At 48.3% G+C, this 16227-nt stretch overlaps 1 protein-coding gene across 15 annotated transcripts in view; it reads right to left on the bottom strand.

The window, feature by feature from the left end:
* The window catches only part of FOXP1 (forkhead box P1), a 364305-nt gene that overhangs the window by 116059 nt on the left and 232019 nt on the right, over nucleotides 1-16227 (bottom strand). Inside the window, exon 1 of one of the 15 annotated variants that reach the window (XM_068694648.1) lies at nucleotides 4415-4558. The exons of the other annotated variants lie outside the window; for them this stretch is intronic. The gene's annotated coding sequence lies outside the window, so the exon portion shown is untranslated. Of the gene's footprint in view, nucleotides 1-4414; nucleotides 4559-16227 lie in introns of those variants that run through there. 15 annotated transcript variants of the gene reach the window in all.

Here is a 16227-nt window from a genome sequence, read left to right as displayed (position 1 = left end):
CAAACCTCCCGGTGGAGCTGCCTGTGCCCCGGTGCTGCCACGTGCCGTCCCCGTGGGTGCTGAGGTTCCTCCAGCCTGCAGGACGAGCACACCGGGTGCTCCTGCCCCATCCCTGTCCCGGTCCCTGTCCCCATGGCTGCTGGGGCTGAGCTCGGCCGCAGGGACCAGTCCCACGCAGGGGGACAGCCCGGCTCCGTCTCCAAAACATCTGATTTTAATTTGGTAATTTATTCATGAATTCCACCAACCCGGGGGGAAAGGTGGCTGAGCTATTTTCTTCAAATACCACAAGACACAAGCAGGGAGGATGGGAGCGGACCGCGAGGGACAGTAGAAGAATAGGTCAAATTCAGCAAATGCCCAAAATCCGTGAACCCCGAACCGGCCACGGCAGCGACAAAGGCTACAAAAATCCCATTCTGGAGGCACAAATGAAATCCTCAGGCGGCTGCGCTGTGAAAACACCTTCTGCCTCCTCCTTTAAAGAGTCACAGTCAAGTCTCATCAAAGCCATTTAAAAAGCATCTGGCAAAAAGTTCCCAAACATTAAAAATGGCTCTCTTTATTTTGGCATGTCAAGATTCACAGCATGTAGCGGTCTGTACCAGCGAGAACGGAGGGATGGGCCAACACATCCTGGTAAAATGAGAAAGGATACAAATCTTGGCTCCCAGCGCAAACTGAACCAGCACTGAACTATGTCTGAGCGATGAAAAAAAATCTTATGGGATTTCCAGCTCGTTTCTGTAGGCTCGGGATCAGATTCTGAACTACTGTGTTTATCCAAAAGCGAACCAGACCTTTGAATATTTGGAGGACTATTCACTGCTGAGCAGCGTTTTTCTTGGATGTCAAAGGCACGGGAAGTTCTCCGATTTTTTAATGGAGAAGAGAAAAGAAGAGGGGCAAGGTGGGGGGGAGGAGGAAGAGCTACGACATAAATAGTAGATGGCACACAGCTGCCTGAACGCTTCCCCGTGTGGTCAACAAAAGAGGGAACACATTGTGAGCTTGTTTTCCAAAGCCCTGTACACAAACCCACGTTTGCAGGCCCACAGAACCAAGCCCAGGACCACGACTTCTCACCACGCACCGCCGGGTGCTCACCGTCGGGTGCAGGGAGGGAGCGAAACGCTGGGACACCCCCAATATGGCACGGGGTGCTGCAGGTCCCATCGCGGCACAGCCGGACCCAGAATAGCTCCTAAACGCCTGATTTTAAAAGGCTCTGTTAAAGCAAAAATAGGCGAGGCTCAGACAGAGGCGACAAAAATGATTAGAGGCCTCGGCAGATACGGGGCGAGATTGATAAGGGTGGGAGTGTTTAGTTTAGCGAGAGATGAGTAAGAGGGGAGATGATAAAAGCACACAAATTGTGACTCGGCCTGAGGAGGTACAGCTGGTGCTATTTGCCATCTCATAACGCACGAGGAAGGGGACGTTCAACGAAGTCAGGAAGCAACAACAACAACAACTGAGAGCAGATAAAGGGATTTTTTTCCCCCTTTCTTACCACACAACTTGCAATTATCTCTGGAACTCACTGTCACCACACAGCACCAGCGCCAAGAGCACGAGGAGGATGCAAGGAGAGGATCAGACGCTTGCCCAGATAGCACCGAGAGCGTTTACAGCTACCTTTGGAAGATCAAGATACAAATCGGGGTACAGACGGTGATGCTTCAGGCCGTGGGGGCCGCAGCCCCCTCCTGGTCCCCAGGGGCAGCCTCTGGGGCACGGGGCAGCTGGCGATGCCCTCCTGGCCCGGCCCCCGCCTGCGTCACCTGGCCCCCAGCCGCTTATTTCCTCTTTCTTCTGTGCATCACGTTTCGGTTTCAGGTCCGTATTTCGCTGGCCCTTCCTCTCCCCGCATCCCCACTGCCATTTTCTCCTCCCTCCACACGACGCCCCCGGCCCCAGCCGCTGGCACCCGGCTGCTCCCCACTGAGCGCCGCTTCATCCTCCCCAAACCAACTGGGGATGCACTCAAATGTCCGAGACTTCAAGATTTCAGGCAAATCTTCCTTCCCTGATCTCAAGTGGCTCTGCAGAGGGCCCCTACGTCCCCGAGGAGGAGGATGAGCCTTCCTCCCGACACCGCACCTGCGGGCAGCGGCAGGCAGGAGCTCGCACAGAGCGCGGCGCTCGCAACCGCGCTGGAGCTGACATGAGATTGGGAGAGACAAAGAGAGGGTTTGAAAGCAAGTCAGGCTATTAAATTTATACCTACCTGCACAATGTGAAACAAACCACATCTCGGTTTCCTTTCATGTGCATGACAGTCTTAACTTGTTTCTTTTAATCCTGTAAAAGCAGCTAAAGCATGCAACATGCTTCCCAGAGATGAGGCAAACCTGTATTTTACTTCCTGACAGTGATTTAGTTTATGTTTTTTTTTTTTTCTTCCTTCCAGGGAAGATAATGAGCATTGTCCTGAGCTGGTATTACAAGGGAAACACCGCACACTGCGTGCTACACACCTGGCATTTAACGAGGAATCAAACGAAATGACACTGCCTCTAACGGGCTACATCCAGCTGCGACTCCTCACGCTGCACAGGCTAACAGCAGGGGATAAAAAAGATCCCGGCAGCACCCAGGATCCCTCCAGAAGCCAGCACCCTTCTAGAAATGCAAAGAGCCTCCCATTTCGGCTGTCGTACCCGAAGTACGACTTGGGAGAGGGCTGTGGATATGCTGAGGCAGAAACGGCTACGTAATAAATCCGGCAAATCCAGAGGGCTGAGGCAGTAATCCATGGAAACATTCCACACAAGAGGGGTTTTTAAGTGCATTTAATTCCCAGCTGCAACCCTAATAAGCTTCCAGAAGGTGGAGACCACCGAGCACAAGGGGTTAATGGCCTTGCTAAAGAAAATGACACACATAATTTCCTTTTATCATAAAACAATACGTTTATTATTTTCTGTATATCTGTTAAAGGGCACGGCCTTCTGAGTGGAAAACAAAACACAGCTTGGTCACATGTTTATTTGCTTCAGCTACTCCCTTTCCCTTCTGATAAATAATCAAACATGCCATCCAGAAAAAACAAAACCAGTGAGCTGGGAAATTTGATGGTCATCAAATAGACTGAGATACCAAGAAAAGCAGCCCACTGTTCCCACAGTGAGTTTTCTGCCCCACACCTACACTAACATCTGAGTAAATAACTTCAGTCACTCTTTCCATTTTCCCCATGCAATTACTCCTACTGTTAAACAAATTGTCCTTAAGGCAGTTGCAAACACCATTTTTTTTTTCTGCAAAGTAGAACAACTTCTGAACATTAAAAAGCCAGACTAGCAATATATTTTAAAAATATGTTTGTTGTACTTGCGGTTTGGCTGAGCACACAGCTTGATTTCTCTCTCCCTTGCTCTCTTTTCTAGGAAGATGGGGTTTTACAGTTTAACGTTTTTAAAGTGTTTTTGGATCTCGGAGAGGCAGGAAAAGCCTCGAGGAGGATGGGTTTCTCCATGGGGCAGGCAGCACACTTTCCTTTTCCTCTGCTGTTTCGCGGGACACGAGTGCCACGAAGGCTCGCAGCAAAAGTTACCTGCTATTTTGGGGGACTTTGGAGGGAGGAGAAACAGCCGTGAAGGATCAAGCAGTTTTTTAAGTCGCTTGAACAGCGAGGAAAACAAACAAGCCTACGTGTCACAACACGGGTTAGCTACCCAGAGGATCTGGGCTACCTTCAGCCCAGCCCCGAAGACCACTCACGCACCAGGCACCAACACTGAAAAGCCGCAGCGAAAATCCCTCACACGAGAAGTTAACAACCATTCCCCGGCGTGAGCGTGCCGTGCCTTCCCTTTTGTAGTAGCACAGGTCTAAACAATAGTAATATGAATGAGATAATAGCCATGCTTGTTTCAGCAGCCTGATTTTTATTAGCATGAAATTGGTACAAATATTAGCGAGGCTGCTTCGCAAAGCGGTGCCAGAGTCACGACGCAAACAATTTGAGGAAAACAAAACGAGACTCTGCAGGCTCACACCTCTCTCTCTTCCTCCCCAGAACAACAGCCACGTTTACTTTTTTTTTTTTTTTGCTTTTTTTTTTTTTTTTGCTTGCCACTTGTGCAAACGCGAGGGGAAGCCACGGTGCCCAGGGGGGACAGTGACCCACGGCCCCTCGCGCTCCAGAGAGGGCTGAAGGCGACCGTGCCCTGCCAGGGCAGCCAGTGCTAGCCAGGGCTCTCCAAACCCGTGCCAAAAACCCACCCTTTTTGTCAACGCCGCAGTAAACAACCTGAAGCAGCGGCTCTTGCTTTAAACCTCGGCGTTCCCCTCGCCGAGCAGCCTGCCCCGGGGAAGGCAGCGAGTTAAAAGTTGAGCCCTGGCTGCAGGCTCCTTCCCTCTGCCCGCTCGAGGAGCGAATGAAGAGTTTAACAGAGTGAGCTCTTACTGTCTGCCTTTAGATTTCCGTCCTCGCGCTGGAGATGTGTTCTGGCTGTTTCTGTGAAGCGGGGGCTGAAGAATGGTAAAAAGATGTTTGAATAAACAGGAAGTGCCGTGCAGCCGGAGCGCAGGCTGGAGGGAGAAGGCGCTGGAGCACTGCCCTGCGCAGGCAGCCGCGGGAGGCTTTGCCTCCCTCCACAGTAGCGCCGGCTGCTTTTATTAAACGACAAAGAAACCGCAAGAATTCCCGGGCTAATTCGTCGCCGGCGAAGTTGAGGGATGGGGTGGGAGCTGGCAGGTAAACGTGGAGGTGGTTTGAAGGCAGCGACCCCGCGTTGGTATTAAAGCCCCCGTCCCCCAGCAGAAACACGCAGAACTAATTACGTCCCTGACTGGGGGCACACCTCGCTTCTGCATCGAGGCGAAGCCCTGTCTGCACACAGTTTGGCTGAGCCCCACTCTCCTGCCCTCCGCAACACCCCGACTTTCCCCCAAAACCACCCCGTGAGGCTGGCCAGGCTTCAGAGCTGTTTTTTTTTTTTTTTCTAACTGCGTGAAGTGGAATATAAACAACCACCCAAAAACACAACTTGTCTCGGGCGCAGGACTCGCATCCAGCATCCCGGCGGGCGCGCGCTCGGCGTTCAGGCAGATGCGTTCCCTGCTGCAGAGGCTCCTTCCCCTCCCCGAAACAAACCGGCTATTTAACTCCAGCCGCCTAACTAACCGCCTCCCCACCCCGCTATCAAAGCCCTGTCTGCTGTCATATCGCTGACACGACACAGATATTGTCAAGGAAAGTAAAGCGGGGCTGGCACTCGGCGGCAGCTCGCGAGGGGCTGAGCAGCGGCACAGCCATATTCAATGAGCGCGAGGAAGAGGATTCCTTCAGAAAACGTATCGCTGCTGCCGCTGAAGGGACTGATTTGTTATTTAGCGTGTAGTCTTGGACTGTCTGTCATTCTGGGTGCTAATGCTCTGCTAAAATAACTCATTGGGAGCTGTCAGTGGGATGTTTACATAGGCCCCCAATCTTTTCTTCATACAAGGAAATTTTTTACTGGAATTCATCTTCTTTTGATCTCACATTCAAAGCAACAGCAGCTTGATAGACATGCAAGTCTGAAAGCAAATCCAGACGCTGAAGATAAACCGCCAGAGTATGACAGGCAGGAGCATCTAAAGCTTATAAAAATGAAGAGAACAGCATGTCGTCTGAGTATTACAATAGCAGAAATCAAGAGACATATTAGGTGGAACTGATCAGCCACAAAAACAGTTCAAAAGGCAGATCATAGAAACAGAAGACTAAGCCAGGAAAAAAAAAAAAAGGGAAAAAAAAAAAGAGGAAAAGATCTGCTTTGCAGAGGCATCACCTCCTCCCCGAGTACCACTGCGCTCCCGCTCCGGCACGGAAACTGGAGGGGAACGACAGAGGAGGGCTTGGGCCGCCCCCACCAGCCTGGGGCTCCTTACCTTAAACTCGCCCATTAATTCGCCAAGCCGACGTTTCAATTACCCATTACCCAAAGGGAAATAAAAATAGGATGCTGTGCCTCTAGAGCCTGTAACCCAGCCCTCCGAGACACTGCAGGGGTTGGGAAGCGGGGCGTCCTCGTTCGGACACGTGGGAATTAACCCCCCGGCACGAGAGCTGCCCTGGCCTTCGCCTCTCCCACCGTTTTAGCCCCTACACGTGCCTGTTGTAGTGGGCTGGGTCCTGGGATGCTCCTGGGCCCTGCCTCTGCTGCCTGGACTTGTGCAGAGACACAAGTCCAGGAGGTGATTTGATTTAAATCGAATTACGCGTGCCACAGAGCCCGCAGCTCCGCACCGACCGCGGCTCTTGCCGGGAAACAATCGCTGAAAGTTTCTGTAGAAAGCCATACATTTTTAATTTTTCTTCCCCAAATAAGCTTCTTATTCTAATTGAAGTCAGCAAATATAATGAAAAAGTAATTCTCAAACAATTTTGTACTTAGAGCTGTTTGTTAACAAACACCGAACGAGCAGCAGCGTTAGGTTAAAGGGCAGCAGGATTCCACATTATAATTTAGCCTGCGGTTATTTCTGATTAAGAACACCCTCCGGGACAGCAAAGCAAGATCTTCTTTTGCAGCAGGCAGAGCTTTTAAAATTAGCCTCTTCTGCATAATAAAACCAACAGGAAAACTGTGGATTTAAAACTGTATTAAGCAATTTGAAGTGGTGTAATCAGTTTACGTCTTGCTTTCTGCAAAACACGGTTCCCTGCCCAGCCAAGTTACAAATGTAAAAATGCTTCCTGGATTCTGAAAGTGTTGTAAGAAAGTCACCTTCTGTCATGCTTATGTAGCTATCTAATGTGCTAAAGGCTGATTATTTATCTTTAAACTGTACTAGTTTAATCTTTTAAGGTCACCACTAATCTGCTCCAACCTTTTAAAAAATAGCAGCTTTCAAGACTTACTGCTGGAATCGCTAAACTCCGCGCCGAATGTCATTGTAACTGATCCATTAGCCAGAATGGGCCCAGTTTTACAATGTAAACACCAAATATAAATCCCCACGTAAATTAGAAGAAAAAGATGATCTCCACGCCAGGAGAAATGTCAGTAAATAAGACCGACACCGTATTATTTCACACAAACACCGCTAGAAATCGCCTTGCTGTTCCTCTCTCCTTCCTCCTGGCTTCTCCCCCTCCCTCCCCAGTGCAAAACAGGCAAAACTTGGGTGTAATTTAAAGGATCATTAGGTGCTTTGCCTTTATCTTCCTTCTTTTGCAGCAGCAACTCCGCATGCCTGCTGCAAAGCCTCAGGACGGTGTTTGGAAGAGGCTGCCAGTCCCGAACCCCGGGCAGCCCATTTGTTTGGCGTGCTGCACAGTGGCCCTTCCACAGCCTTTTTTCTTTTCCCCTAGACTTCTTCTGGACTTGAATGTCACAGTAGACCTTGAATGTGAAATGGCTTCAAGCTAATTGCTTTAATTGCTTGAAGATGTGCAGGCAGGTGAAACCCGATCCCCTTGGCCATTGTAGAGACCAGGAACAACACAGGAATGTTTACATAGTGGTTTGAGTTTAATAGACAGTAGAGCTGAGTTTCAGACAGCTAGCAAAAACACAGCTAATAGGTGACCTCTTAATGTAGTCCTCCTTTTTAAAAACAAAATACAATTTCATTTTATACAAGGCAATGTCCCCAAATGCCAAGGTTATCTGCTTGACTTTTTGAGTGAGCACGCACTGCGTTGCACCTGACATTTATACCAGAAACTCTATCCTGAATGCATTTTCCTCTACCTTAAAACAAAAAGCACTTTATGTGTCAGTCACCTTACAAACAGATTAGAGCTGGATGGGGTTTCCTACTAAGTGCTGTCATTTTAATTTAAAATTGAGTGTTTTTCACCACTGTGGTACTCCCCTCGCCCTGAAAGCCCCCGGCAGGGGCTGAGCCCTGAGCACGTCCCCGCTGCAGCCCCTGGCCTGGCACCCACAAGAGCCCTGCTGGCACCTCCTGGAAGGGCCAGGCCTGTTTCTGATGGCCCTGGCTGCTTTTCCACGGCTCCCAGGACGCTCACTGCATGCCGTGATGGTGCAGACTGGCTGCCATACACTTCTGCAGAGGCGCAGTTGGGTTTCAGGCACGGCACCAGTCGTGCAGCTCTTCCCCGGGCAAAATTCCTCCTGCCTGAGAACTGAAGCACTGGGGTCACTGGGAATTAGGGCTTGCTTTCCAAGAACCATGAGGTAAGTAAAGCACACTTGAAACCAGCCAAAGGCTGGTGAGCAGGTATTGCAGAAGTGCAGAAAACAAAGTAGAAAAAGTGATTTTGGCAGAAGCAATAGCATAAAGGTATTTACTGTTGGTCTAGGCCAAAAAACAAACACTGAGAGCAGGTAATACTCACTTTCCTGGCACAGGCGCTTTGTGTTTTGTTGCCAGCCCTAAAAAACGGTTAAAACTGCTTACATTGGATGAATATTAGCAGGGCAATGACATGTATCATCTCTCGGAGAAATAGGAATGAATAAACTAGCATTTCTGTAGGAAGGAAAAAGGGAAGAAAATTTGAGGACAAGGATGGAAGGAGCGCAGGCACATGGAGGCCAACCCAGTGCGCACCGGGTACAAACAAGAAAGGAAAACAAGGACCAAGCCCACATCCCTGCAAGCAGGGGACGTTTCCACCTCGATCTTTGCAGTTTTGCTTGGCAAGTTGCAAATTCTCTACTACCCAGCTGAGAAAAAGCAAACCGGAGAAGGCGGGAAGCTGTTGGAGACACTTCTGGGCACAAGTGCGGTGCGCAGCCAGGCGACAGGCGCTTGCTGTGCTCCACCTTGCCTGCTGTCCCCAGTCCTCAGGAGCAAAAGAGTACCCGATCTTAAATAATACAGAACAAAGGGAACAATGGGAGCTAGGAAGCCAGCCGGGATACTTGTGAACATGCCTCTTTCTATGGAGAGACAACCTCGCGGGAGCACACGGACCCGTAAAGTTGTCACCCCCCAGCCCGTCTCCGAAAAGCTCCAACCCCAGCAACTGTGGGTTTTCATAGGGGATTTTTTTGGGGGAAAAAAAAAAAAAAAAAGTTCCAAATTGAAAAAACAGTGTCAATTTAAAGATTTAGTATAAACTAGTTCAAGCCTGTGGGAGGAACACTAAGTGGAAAAAGTAAACAGGGTCCCCCCGAGCAGTTCCCGTGGAAGCCGAGCACACAGCCAGTGCCTGGTACGGCGCGCTGCCCCGCGCGCTGGGGAGGTCAGCGCAGCTATGCTAAACTGACAGGTTCAGTTTACAGCAGGCCAGCACTTTGTTTGGATATACTGGCCTTGCTCACCGCCAGCTTAACAACAGATGGCTCGAAAACTTTCATTATGTTGCACAGGGCTGCACTGCAAACAATCGCCGAAAACTGTGAAAAGTTTAACTCTCTGCGAGCCGCGCGGCGCAGAGCCCGCCCGGCCAGGCGGCCGCCGTGGGCATGTGCGCCTTTAAATTAATTAAAGCAGGATGGGATGATTAATCATACCTGCGCGTGAGCCCGGGGATGCCTGAAAAAAGCCCCCGCGATTTGACAAGGTCAATTCAATAAAAGTAGCATTCCAGAGGAAAATGGACTTTGACGGATGGCAAAGCTGCCTTTTAAACCTTCCTCGAGCCCGTGGCGTCAGGAAAGTTGGGGAAAGTTACCGCAAAGACCCCCCGGCAGGGCTCGTCGGGGGCTTTCTGGCGAGTGTCCCTCCACCCGCAGGAACAGAGGCTCTTCCCCCCGAATTTCCACTTGCAACTTTCGCACTCGAAGGCGAGAGCAGGCCGCGGAATAATCTAACATGCAGATCTGAATGTGATTTATCCAAATCTGTGTATAATTTAAATATTCATTAAATTGATTCGATTCATATGCACCCTAATATCTTTTAACGCTCTAAGGCAGCTTATAAATGCACCTTCCAAGGTTTAATTCAATTGACAATCTTATATACATCTCATCACCGGAATTACATTATTTTATATTATTCAAGAAACGAACAAATCTGTTTTCCACAAATGTATTTTAAAAGCTCCTCTTTCCTGTTATTGAAAGAAAATTGTGTTTATTACTCCTTTAGCATAGTGTAAACTCATAAACGTCAACAGAGAGTACAAGGAAAACTGTCAACTAAATATTGTTTCCTTCATGAGCTGCTCTTCCAAGTCAATTACGCCTTTCAACTTCTGGGGCATTGTATGATAAACTGGCAGTAAAAATCATTCACATTAATATACCATGGTGCCTTGCCTGCAAAAGGTAATTAAAGAAGTAAATGACTCATAAGAATAGACATATTAGCTGCAAAATGAAAGGCAACTGAGCTGCCACATGAAAATATGTACCATTAAGATACTGCATTTTCATATTCCTGTAATCAGCTTCAGTAGACTAATGCTTATTTAATCCAGTTCTCTGCTAAGTCCATCAACAACTGTTTTTTGCTGTTTTCTCCTTGACTGAACATTATGTGTGCAGGTTTGGAATAAATACTGCAATAAGATTTTTGCATAGTCAATTGAAGAACAGGTTTTTTATCCTTTAAAAACTATTTTTCTTTCTCACCAAGAGGAATGCAGCGCGGGTTACCAGGAGAGCCCCCATTTTATGGGGTGCTTCCAGTGCCGATACGCTCCGAGGGAAGCAGATCCCCCGTTCCAGTGCCCACCATTTGGATTCGAGAAACTATTAGCAAGAAAAACAAGGCTGATGACTCCATCTTCCAACCTTCCTGTCCCTCCCGTAGGAAACGCTTGGCGCTGTTAATGCGGATTTTCATTACAGTTAGAAAAAATGGATTGGTTTTCCTTTCCTCGAGCCCTGGAGGCGAGGAAGGGGCATGGCTGAGATGGAAACAGGATCCCGAGGGGCATCAGCCCCATAGGCACATCCTACAGATGGCAAAGAGCCCAGCCCTGAGCCCACTGGGCAGCATCGCACCCTGCTGGGAGGGCAGTGGGCGCACCATGCTCAGCACCAGCTCGCTCCTGGTGTTGGGGAATGGCCTTCATGGGGAGCTGAAGATGCACACAGGGCACCACCACTGCTCTGCAGCCATCCCACAGATTAGAAGAAGCCTTTTGGTAATCGGGTTCTGCCCTTCGCATCCCAAGGGGGCGGGAGCGAGACGGCGAAATCCCGAGAACAAAGTGCGCTGTCTCCATCCTCCAAAACAACACCCTGTGAAACACTCCAACATTTATAACTCATCCTGTCTGCGAGCAGCAATTAAAATATTCTTTTCATCACAATAAAGCTCTGTAAGGCCAAGATCCAAACTGCTTTTGACTGCGCAGCTCCCACAATTATTTCATTTGGTGAAGTATGGGGTGGGGTTATCCCAGCATCTCAGCTATCGCCGCGGTGCGCCTGTTGACAAATGCTGACTTTTCTAAATGGCAGCCGCCGTGCGTGTGCAATCCATCCTTTATTTATCGTGCCCGACAGAGGTTTATCCTTGCAAAAAGAGATCTTTCAATAAAAATCTTAACGCAGTGCTTTGGAAACCGCGCTGTACGTTGCTTATTTATCACTATCGATACGAGATCGCCCAAGACGTAAGATGTAGGATCAATCATTATTTAAACTCTATTATTGCTCCTCCATCTGAGCAGACACCACTTTGTACCCGCAATTAATGAGCTCTAGTCCTTTTTCTAATTAAGGAACAAAGGTTCTTGTGTGCAGAGTATAGAGTGACACTGTCTAGAGAACGCACATTTAAATAGAAGAGAATCCTTCTAATTACCTTAAAATAGGATTTTTAATATCCAGGAGCATAATAGGATCAAGAAATTAGAGCATTTCCAACAGCATTTACAAATAAAGTCATTACAAAACACTGCTAAAAGGTAATAACGTATCCCTAAAAAAAAATGGGGCCTTATGGAAAGCAGCACCTAACACTTCTGCATTTCTGTAATTAATCTCTGCGCATTGATAGAGTGAAAATGCAATCCAGAAATTATTTTACGTGTGTGTACACACAGAGACGCATCCAAAAAAAATAAAGAGGAACCAGCTACCAGGCATAAAATACTTCAGATCGTGCAGATTAGGATCCAAACACATAATTAAGAAAGTCAGACAAGTAACCTCGCTTTCTCCAGTAATTAGGGCTGTTAGAAATAGGATCCTGTCTCTAAAAGTGGTACGAAAATACCGCACTACTAAATAACCTGCTCTGCTGGGAAAGTATACTTGCTATCAAGGGCAAAGCTGCTATACACTGAGGTAACAGTAAATGACAGACTGTTGTTCAAGTCCATTAGCTGCTATGTGATAGGAGCACATTCACTAGCACACGACCTGTGAAAAATCTTAGATCTCTTTAAATCTTTGAATTGGATTGCTGCATTAATTCTTAAGAACTGCAATCCTTCAACCAAGTCAAATTACCCTCATTAACAGGGGAAAAACTGCCTCTGCAATAAGTTAAAAAAAAAAAGATATTTATTACCTATAATCACTTGCACGTACTTCACCTGGGAGTGTGACAACCTGGGACAACAACTCGGGAGGCTGGCACCGTTTCGGCGGCGGTGGCACGGAGGAGCCCGTGCACGCTCCTGTGCCGACACGCGGCGTAAATAAATGTGCTTCTTTGGGGGAAAACCTCAATGAATGTTCTAAGAAAAGAAAAATCACCAAGAATAAGCATAAGCACTGAAGCGATCTGCGTGTGTGCCACTGAAATAACCGCAAAAGAGGAGGGGAAATTCTTCAGTTATTCAAGGCTTGATTAGAACACTACTTCGTAATTAGGCATGTTACAAGTATTGTCATCAACCAGAAAATTCATGTACTAACTAAAAGGTCTCAGAAGCTGGCTCTAGCTTTCTATTCATTAACAACATCTGCTATTAATGTTTAACCCTCATAAACATGCACAAAACGTTCAGCATTCAACAAAGATTAAAAATAAATATTTTGGTGTTCTATTTTATCCTTGCGGTGATCTGTGCCGTTCTGCGAATATCACCGAGAGCTAAACCGGCCATAGATAACGGGAAAATATTTGTTCTTTGTCGGAAAGAAGATATTTCTTGCTCCACTCACTGCTTCCCTGCGCTTCAGATGTTACAGCTACCGAGCCAGGCCAGCGCAGCACAATAAACAGCAGCACATGGACAGACGTACGCACGGACACGATGGCATCGGTCATTCAGTGCAAAGATGAACCTCCCCAGAACAATCTGCAGGTTTAAATCTTAATTTTCATGTTTAATTTTTTTTTAATAAATTTAATTTTTTTCTACTTTTGAAAGGAGCGTTCCTGGGCAAGACGGGGTCACTGCGGAACAGGGAGCCGAACAGGTCGGGGATCTGGGAGTGGGAAGCGGAGCGTTTCGCCTCCATTTCACTGCTCCCAGTCCGATGAGAGCCCTGATCTCGCCGTCAGAGCCGACTGGGCAGATCTCTGGAAGAGCCTTTGGAAAGACTCGTTTCCACCACCGTGGTTTTAATGTAAGCACAACAATCTGCTTGCGCAGGCTCATTTACAGCGCCGAGACGGAGCCGCGCGGCGAGCTGCCGTGACCCTCTGGCAACTGCCAGAAACCCCGGGTGTCAGCAGCACAGACCCCATCCCGTGTCAAGCCAACACCGCTGCTGACACACGGGATGAAAGAGGCCCCGACTGGACCTGCGCACGCTGCTGGTGCTGGCTGGGTGCTGCTGAGCCCCGCACCCCGTGGAGGTGCTGGTGCCCGAGCCCGGAGGGCCAAGCCCGCAGCGAGCTGCCCGACGGAGCTGTGAGCCCTAGGACCACGGAGCTACAGCCCGAGCCACGGCAGTAACGAAAAACGCAGCTCTTTGTGTCTTCAAACATGACATTCATGGCGGATTCGCTGTCTGCATGTTGCAGCGCGCTCTATTCTTAGCACCGTGCCTTTTAAAGTTAGGCCCATTATTTTCTACGGTGTATCAAGATCAGTATGTATAACATATGCCATATTGTTGACACTTCCCTGGATGTACTGCATGCCATATGCCTAAAGCACTAAAAGGGGTGATGAACAGAGTGGCAATACTGAAAGGAGAACAAGATACACCGAGCATGTTGAATGAATTCAGTTATATAATTCAGCCAATAAGGGTTTCCATACATTTAACAATCTCCTTTTTTTTTTTTTTTTTTCCTCCCTCCCTTGTATAAAAATGCATTTAACAACTTTCTGCTGTGAAAAGTTAGCACGCTGGACACGTATTCAAAGCAAACATTTAATCACGGTGGGCCCACCAGGTCTAAAAAGTATACATGTAAAGATAGATCATATATAATCGCGCCGATAAAACAAACAAAAAAAGGCCGATTCATACATTTTAGCAATAAACTAAAAAAATAAAACACAGTTCTGCTCCTGCTTCTCCTTGTCCTTTATTTTACCTTCCATAAATCTACACCCCAAGTCCCATTGCCAGAAGTAGGGAAGATGTCATCTTGCCCATCTTTAAAGGTTTATTTACTAGTTTCCTCACTGAGAATTATTATTCGAAGAACCCAGAAACTAATGCTCTCTTACACTACAGTATTTTTGTCCAAATCTTCTGGAACGGATTATAAAATTGAAATGTAAGTAGGAACACAGCAGAGCTATATTTATAACACGAACGCTGCTCTCCAGCATCTGATCCATACACATGTGGATCCTCATTTCTATGCAATCCCTCCGCACACTCTAATGGGTACACTAGCTGCAGCCTCGTCATTAGGGAAAAAAAAAGGCACCAAAAAGGAACTGACTCATCACCGAGAACAGTTCTGACAGCCCCTGCACGCAGAGACCTGGCAGGAAGGTTGGAGCTGTTGGGTTCAGCGCTGCAAGTGCCGTGTCCTGAGCCCAGTAAGCGACTGGGAACAACAGCACTGGGCAAACTGGGCAGACACGGGCTGCGGGCACAGCGGGTCGCTCTCCTGGTGCCCACAGAGCCCAGCCGCCCCGCACGGGCACGCTGCTCGTGCTCCGGAGCTGCTGACACCACGGGAAGCTGAGGAGTCCCCAGCCTCTGCCGTTCCTGCCACCAGCCACCCACAGGCGATGGATCAAAGGGGCTCCGGGAAGATAAGGGGAATCCATTTTAATTTCAAAACATGAAAATTCCGGCACGGGAGATCACTAGAAAGGATTAGTTCTGTTATGTTTCAGCGGCGTGTTGAAGGGGAATGTCGCGTTTTAAATATATATGCGTGTTTGTATTTATTTGAGCAAGCATTAGCAGTATAAAGCAACGCACGAGGAACACGGGATTATTTGTTAAAGTGGAAGGCAGAATCCTCTTTGTGAGAAACATCAAAGAAGCAGAACACATGCTGATGTTTAAGAAGAGTCTATGTCTAGTACAGAACATCGCAATTCAAAAATCACAAAACAAAACAAACAAAAAAAAACTTGCTTTACTTTTTTTTTCTTAGAAGCAAACCTTGCATCGACTGCTGACCAGGAATTAGCTGGTGCTGCCAGCTGAAAGCGCTGGTCATGCAACCCACCAGCCAGTACCTGGATAAAAAATCCCATGCACAAATTGCACTGTCAGGATTATGGAAGTGGAAGCTTTTTGAGTGGAAATGCTTGCTAGGCCAGAAGGTAAAGGGGAACACATGCCCCATGAAGCCCAAAAGGAGTTAGGGGGCTGTTTTAAATGGATTCCTACATGAACTGCTAGGGAAACACAGCTTGGCTTCCACGCAGTCGGTGCGTGCAGGGAGGTGCTGAGGGTGCTGGGTGCCTGATGGAGCCTGCTGAGGGCACGCAGCCCCAAACCCTCCCCGAGCTGCTCCTGCTGGCAGTGCCACCCCAAGGACGTGCACACCTGTGGGAGAAGGAGCACAAAGCGGGACAGAAAAGCTTCCCCTCACAGCAGCCCTGTCGGTGCAGGTGTACTCACAAGGATATCCTCACAGGGATATCCTCACAGGGAGCCGGATCACTGCAGGGCGTGATGCTCGGCACGGCAGTGTCAGCGCTGCAGAAAGCCTTTTGCCTCCTGGTCCCTGCCCCACGGCTGGCACAAGCTGAGCATCACCCAGCTCTCCGCTAGCGGGTTTGATGGACTTCATCCAGTTCCTTGGGGACTACTGCCCACATGGGGAAGTCACCACTTGATGCTGGCACTTGAACTCAGCCCTATCCAGAGGTTCTCCAGGTGGAGACGTGAGGCCAGTGGCCGTGCCAACGTGCCCACGGTCCTTCAGCATCAGCTCCACGGAAGGCGAGAAAGGCTGACTTACACGGCTAAATAAAAAGGCTCCTCTGTTTGTGCTGAAACAAACAAACAAAAAAACCACCAAGAAAACCAATCC

This window comes from Anas acuta, chromosome 11 (genome assembly GCF_963932015.1).
Source record: "Anas acuta chromosome 11, bAnaAcu1.1, whole genome shotgun sequence".
NCBI lineage: Eukaryota > Metazoa > Chordata > Aves > Anseriformes > Anatidae > Anas > Anas acuta.
The sequence above is the reverse complement of the archived record's forward strand: the minus strand, read 5'-3'. Positions and strand labels throughout refer to the sequence as shown.